Source organism: Mytilus galloprovincialis, chromosome 2 (genome assembly GCF_965363235.1).
Source record: "Mytilus galloprovincialis chromosome 2, xbMytGall1.hap1.1, whole genome shotgun sequence".
Lineage (NCBI taxonomy): Eukaryota > Metazoa > Mollusca > Bivalvia > Mytilida > Mytilidae > Mytilus > Mytilus galloprovincialis.
In genome coordinates, this window is record NC_134839.1 from 55,315,961 (window position 1) to 55,321,636 (window position 5,676).

Here is a 5,676-nt window from a genome sequence, read left to right on the forward strand (position 1 = left end):
ACTAAACATAGAAAATGATAGTGCTAGTGGGGCATCTGTGTACTTTGGACACATTCTTGTTGGTTATTAAGTTACATCTGTCATTATCATCTGGGACAACATCCCTAATGCGCCTCGAAATGAGGAACTCAAAAGTCACGTGTAAAGAAAAAATCTCTGTGTAGTGATATTGGACATGTTTCTATTTTTAACAAATGACTGAACTTAATTATTTGTGGTGATTAGGAAAGTAGAGGAACATAGAATAAATGTGTAAAAACTATGGAGCTATTGAATGTGTTCAAAGTATTAAATTTTCAAAGAACTTATTGTGTTAAAAAGGGGATATTTTACCACAAGGAGCCGCATCACAAAAGGATGTTCGGGGTTTGCTAATTTACGGAAAAAGTAATCTCACTTCATACCCCGAAAATTTAACCACATATGTGAAAATGTCACAGCTTCGAAACGAGCTATCATACATATCCAAGTTTACGATATGGACTGAGCTGCAGGAAAAAACGTTAAAATTACCGCCTATGTAAAAACAATTAAAGATATTGAGCCAAATGGGACAACATCAGGGTTGGCAAAGTATTACCCACCCGGGAATTCCCGGGCGGGAAAACCCGGGTTTTCCCGGGCTGGGCAATACTCCCAGAAATGGGTAATAGTGGGCATTACTGGGCAATATGATTTTTTAAGCTTATTTTAACACAAAATAGTAAAGACTTGTTATAGTTTCATAGTATAACAGCTAAATATACACTTTTTATACAGATAACCATTGACAGTCATTTCTAGAAAATTCAATTTTATTCTCTTCTCTATTAATTTTATATTAGAATACAAGATTTGCACATTTAAAGATACCTTTTAATTACCAAGTATTGTTTCAATAATCCAAACTTTGAAAAATGCATTTTATTGCAGTGTTTAAGTGAATTGTTAATTTTAATTGTTATACATTCATATTGCTAAATAAACACCCTACAGGGTCATGCCATTAACACTTATAAAATTGAAAGGACTGATTATTGTTACATAAACAAATCTGTGTTCTAATCTGAATAATTACTTATTAATTAGTGACAGTACATATACATTATTTAAATGTGATGTTTCTTTAATACATGTAATTGTGAATTCTTAATAGGAGCTACATGTTGCATATTCATTTGAAAAAAAATGATTTATTTGCTTTCTATTTACAGTTTGCCAATCTAGACAAATGCTAAACAAACAAAAATGGGTATAAATATCTTATTAAATGTATTGCATTTGTGTTTATCACTGAATCCTCTTTAAAATTCAGACAAATATTTTATATTACCCAGTATTGCCCAGTATTACCCACTAAAACCCAGTAAAACCCGGGTTTTCCCAGTATTTCCCACTGGGCTGGGCAATACTCATAAAACCCGGGTTTTTGCCAACCCTGGACAACATCCCTAATGCGCCTCGAAATGAGGAACTCAAAAGTCAAGTGTAAAGAAAAAATCTCTGTGTAGTGATATTGGACATGTTTCTATTTTTAACAAATGACTGAACTTAATTATTTGTGGTGATTAGGAAAGTAGAGGAACATAGAATAAATGTGTAAAAACTATGGAGCTATTGAATGTGTTCAAAGTATTAAATTTTCAAAGAACTTATTGTGTTAAAAAGGGGATATTTTACCATAAGGAGCCGCATCACAAAAGGATGATCGGGGTTTGCTAATTTACGGAAAAAGTAATCTCACTTCGTACCCCGAAAATTTAACCACATATGTGAAAATGTCACAGCTTCGAAACGAGCTATCATACATATCCAAGTTTACGATATGGACTGAGCTACAGGAAAAAACGTTACCATTACCGCCTATGTAAAAACAATTAAAGATATTGAGCCATCTATTCCAAGCAGAAGACTTGTTTTATATTTTCGCCTGTCTCACAGAATATCACAGAATGTAAGACAAGAGATGTGTATCCAGTAGTGGTGCTAACTTTTAGTAAATAGCTTTATACGTTATAGAATCTAGAGAGCAAGATAATCCATATGGTGTGTACAGATACCTGAATTTGAATATTTCTCCTGCCATATATGTCTGTAGTATATATTTTATAAATCTGTGCATCATGCAAGAGCAAAGGAATGGTTGAGCAAATTTGATAAAACTCTGTTGCATTTTTAGAGTATCCAGAATTAAGGGAAACTTTCACATATTTGGCAACAACTCCACCATTTATGGATTGATATGTTGACATTTAATGTTATAAATTTCTTAGTTTTTCATTACCAGAGTTAATGTTCTTAACCTTCAAACTTAACTTAAATTTTTACATGTTGCACCTTATTATACGACCGCAAATTTTGAAAAAATTTTCGTCGTATATTGCTATCACGTTGGCGTCGGCGTCGTCGTCGTCGTCGTCGTCGTCGTCGTCCGGCGTCCGAATACTTTTAGTTTTCGCACTCTAACTTTAGTAAAAGTGAATGGAAATCTATGAAATTTTAACACAAGGTTTATGACCACAAAAGGAAGGTTGGTATTGATTTTGGGAGTTTTGGTCCCAACATTTTAGGAATTAGGGGCCAAAAAGGGCCCAAATAAGCATTTTCTTGGTTTTCGCACTATAACTTTAGTTTAAGTTAATAGAAATCTATGAAATTTTGACACAAGGTTTATGACCACAAAAGAACGGTTGGGATTGATTTTGGGAGTTTTGGTCTCAACAGTTTAGGAATTAGGGGCCAAAAAAGGGCCCAAATAAGCATTATTCTTGGTTTTCGCACAATAACATTAGTTTAAGTAAATAGAAATCAATGAAATTTAAACACAATGTTAATGACTACAAAAGGAAGGTTGGTATTGATTTTGGGAGTTTAGGTCCCAACAGTTTAGGAATTAGGGGCCAAAAAGGGACCCAAATAAGCATTTTTCTTGGTTTTCGCACCATAACGTTAGTATAAGTAAATAGAAATCTATGAAATTTAAACACAAGGTTTATGACCATAAAAGAAAGGTTGGGTTTGATTTTGGGAGTTTTGGTCCCAACATAATAAGGGGCCCAAAGGGTCCAAAATTAAACTTTTGTTTGATTTCATCAAAATTGAATAATTGGGGTTCTTTGATATGCTGAATCTAACTGTCATGACTGTGTATGTAGATTCTTAACTTTTGGTCCCGTTTTCAAATTGGTCTACATTAAGGTCCAAAGGGTCCAAAATTAAACTTAGTTTGATTTTGACAAAAAATGAATCAGTTAGGTTCTTTGATATGCTGAATCTAAAAATGTACTTAGATTCTTGATTATTGGCCCAGTTTTCAAGTTGGTCCAAATCGGGGTCCAAAATTAAACTTTGTTTGATTTCATCAAAAATTGAATAAATGGGGTTCTTTGATATACCAAATCTAACTGTGTATGTAGATTCTTCATTTTTGGTCCTGTTTTCAAATTGGTCTACACTAAAGTCCAAAGGGTCCAAAATTAAACTTAGTCTGATTTTAACAAAAATTGAAATCTTGAAGTTGTTTGATATGCTGAATCCAAAAATGTACTTAGATTTTTTATTATGGGCCCAGTTTTCAAGTTGGTCCAAATCAGGATCTAAAATTATTATATTAAGTATTGTGCAATAGCAAGTCTTTTCAATTGCACAGTATTGCGCAATGGCAAGAAATATCTAATTGCACAATATTGTGAAATATCAAATTTTTTTTAATTAGAGTTATCTTTCTTTGTCCAGAATAGTAAGCAAGAAATATCTAATTGCAAAATATTGTGCAATAGCAAGATTTTTTTTTTAATTGGAGTTATCTTTCTTTGTCCAGAATCAACTTAAATCTTTGTTATATACAATATACAATGTATATTCACTTTTTACTACCAACTGATAAATTAAAATAATCTTTACCATTCAGTGATAACAAGCAGTTTTTTTACATCTTAAAATTTTATGATGTATTTAAATGAGTAGTTATTGTTGCAAACTCCATTAGAAATTTTAATTGAGATTAGTTTTGGAATAAGGGAAAGGGGGATGTGATTAAAAAAATTGGGTTCAATTTTTCTCATTTGAAATTTCATAAATAAAAAAGAAAATTTCTTCAAACATTTTTTTGAGAGGATTAATATTCAACAGCATAGTGAATTGCTCTAAGAGAAACAAAAATTTTAAGTTCATTAGAACACATTCATTCTGTGTCAGAAACCTATGCTGTGTCAACTATTTAATCACAATCCAAATTTAGAGCTGAATCCAGCTTGAATGTTGTGTCCATACTTGCCCTAACCGTTCAGGGTTCAACCTCTGCGGTCGTATAAAGCTACGCCCTGCGGAGCATCTGGTTTAAATTAAACTCACATCAGTTTACTGGTAGTTGTTTGGATGAGTTAAAATAAGATACTTGTTTATATGGAGAAAAAAATCTGATTTGCACTCTGGATCTTTACTATCACATGTGTTACTGAAATATGCTTGGTTTATTTTAATTTATTTTAAACGAATGTTTGATGAAAATATGCTCCCTTTCCTTTAAATTTTCTGATTTTTCAGAATTATAATATTTTAACCATCAAATTAAAAGCATTTTTGATGATTGAACATTTTGTTATTCACATCCTCAGCACTTCACAGTGTAAGCCCTTTACAGATATTTTAGACTTCTACTTCCCAGTTACCATTGATTTTAATATAGAACTAAAAAAGGTGCGAACAAGATCTCCAATAAGTCAACATGATTTAAATCATCACTTGATTCTGAAAGTGTTGGAACTCATAAAAGTTTTCTCAGAAACTACTGGACCAGATGTTACCAAACTTTACCTAAATATTCTTTCAAATTCCAATTTAAAAATTGCATCTGGGGTAATTTATCCATTAACAAACATGGCTGATGCAAGTGAAATGGAACATTGGGCTTAACCACTTTTTGCCATATATCTCGACAAGAGTGCACACAGTGAAATGTCCTGCCTGCTTTACTGACCATTGATTTTATCTTGAAAGTCTTGTAGATAAAGGTTTAAATAAAAAATCACAAAACCCAGGTCAGATAAATTCTGTCCGACAGACACATACACCTTGCAATTATTTTTATACACCAAAATTAGTTGACCTATTGCTTAAAAAACTTGGAAAAACAGACTCAAAACAAAAATTTTACATTGACCATGAACCGTAAAAATGAGGTCACTGTCAGTTGAAACCTGTCAAGACTCAGCTGACAAGTACCCATTACATACACCAAATATATCGAATATAAATATATATTCCTGCTTGTAGTGCTTGATAGACCGAAACACAAAAACTAACATTGACTGCAAGACGGACATGTACACCTTGCAATTATTCTATACAGCAAATATGAGTTGACCTGTTGCTGATAATACTTGGAACAACAAACCAAAACTCAAAAAACTTAACATTAATCAATGAATAATGAAATTAGCCAATTAGGGACGACATCAAAAGATCGATGTAGGATAACAAACTTAAATCAAATAGTTTGGGGGTGGGGGGGTCAACATTGCTGCAAGTTTTGTTAATCTAAAATCGATTTTACATATATCCCTATTGATCAATCAATTTTTCCAAAATTAAGTTAAGAGGGGGGGTGTGGGGGTCAGTGAAAAAACTATGTGAATTTAGTTTTTTATCCTTCATTGAACTTTTGATGTCGTCCCTTACAGTCATGCCATACCGTAT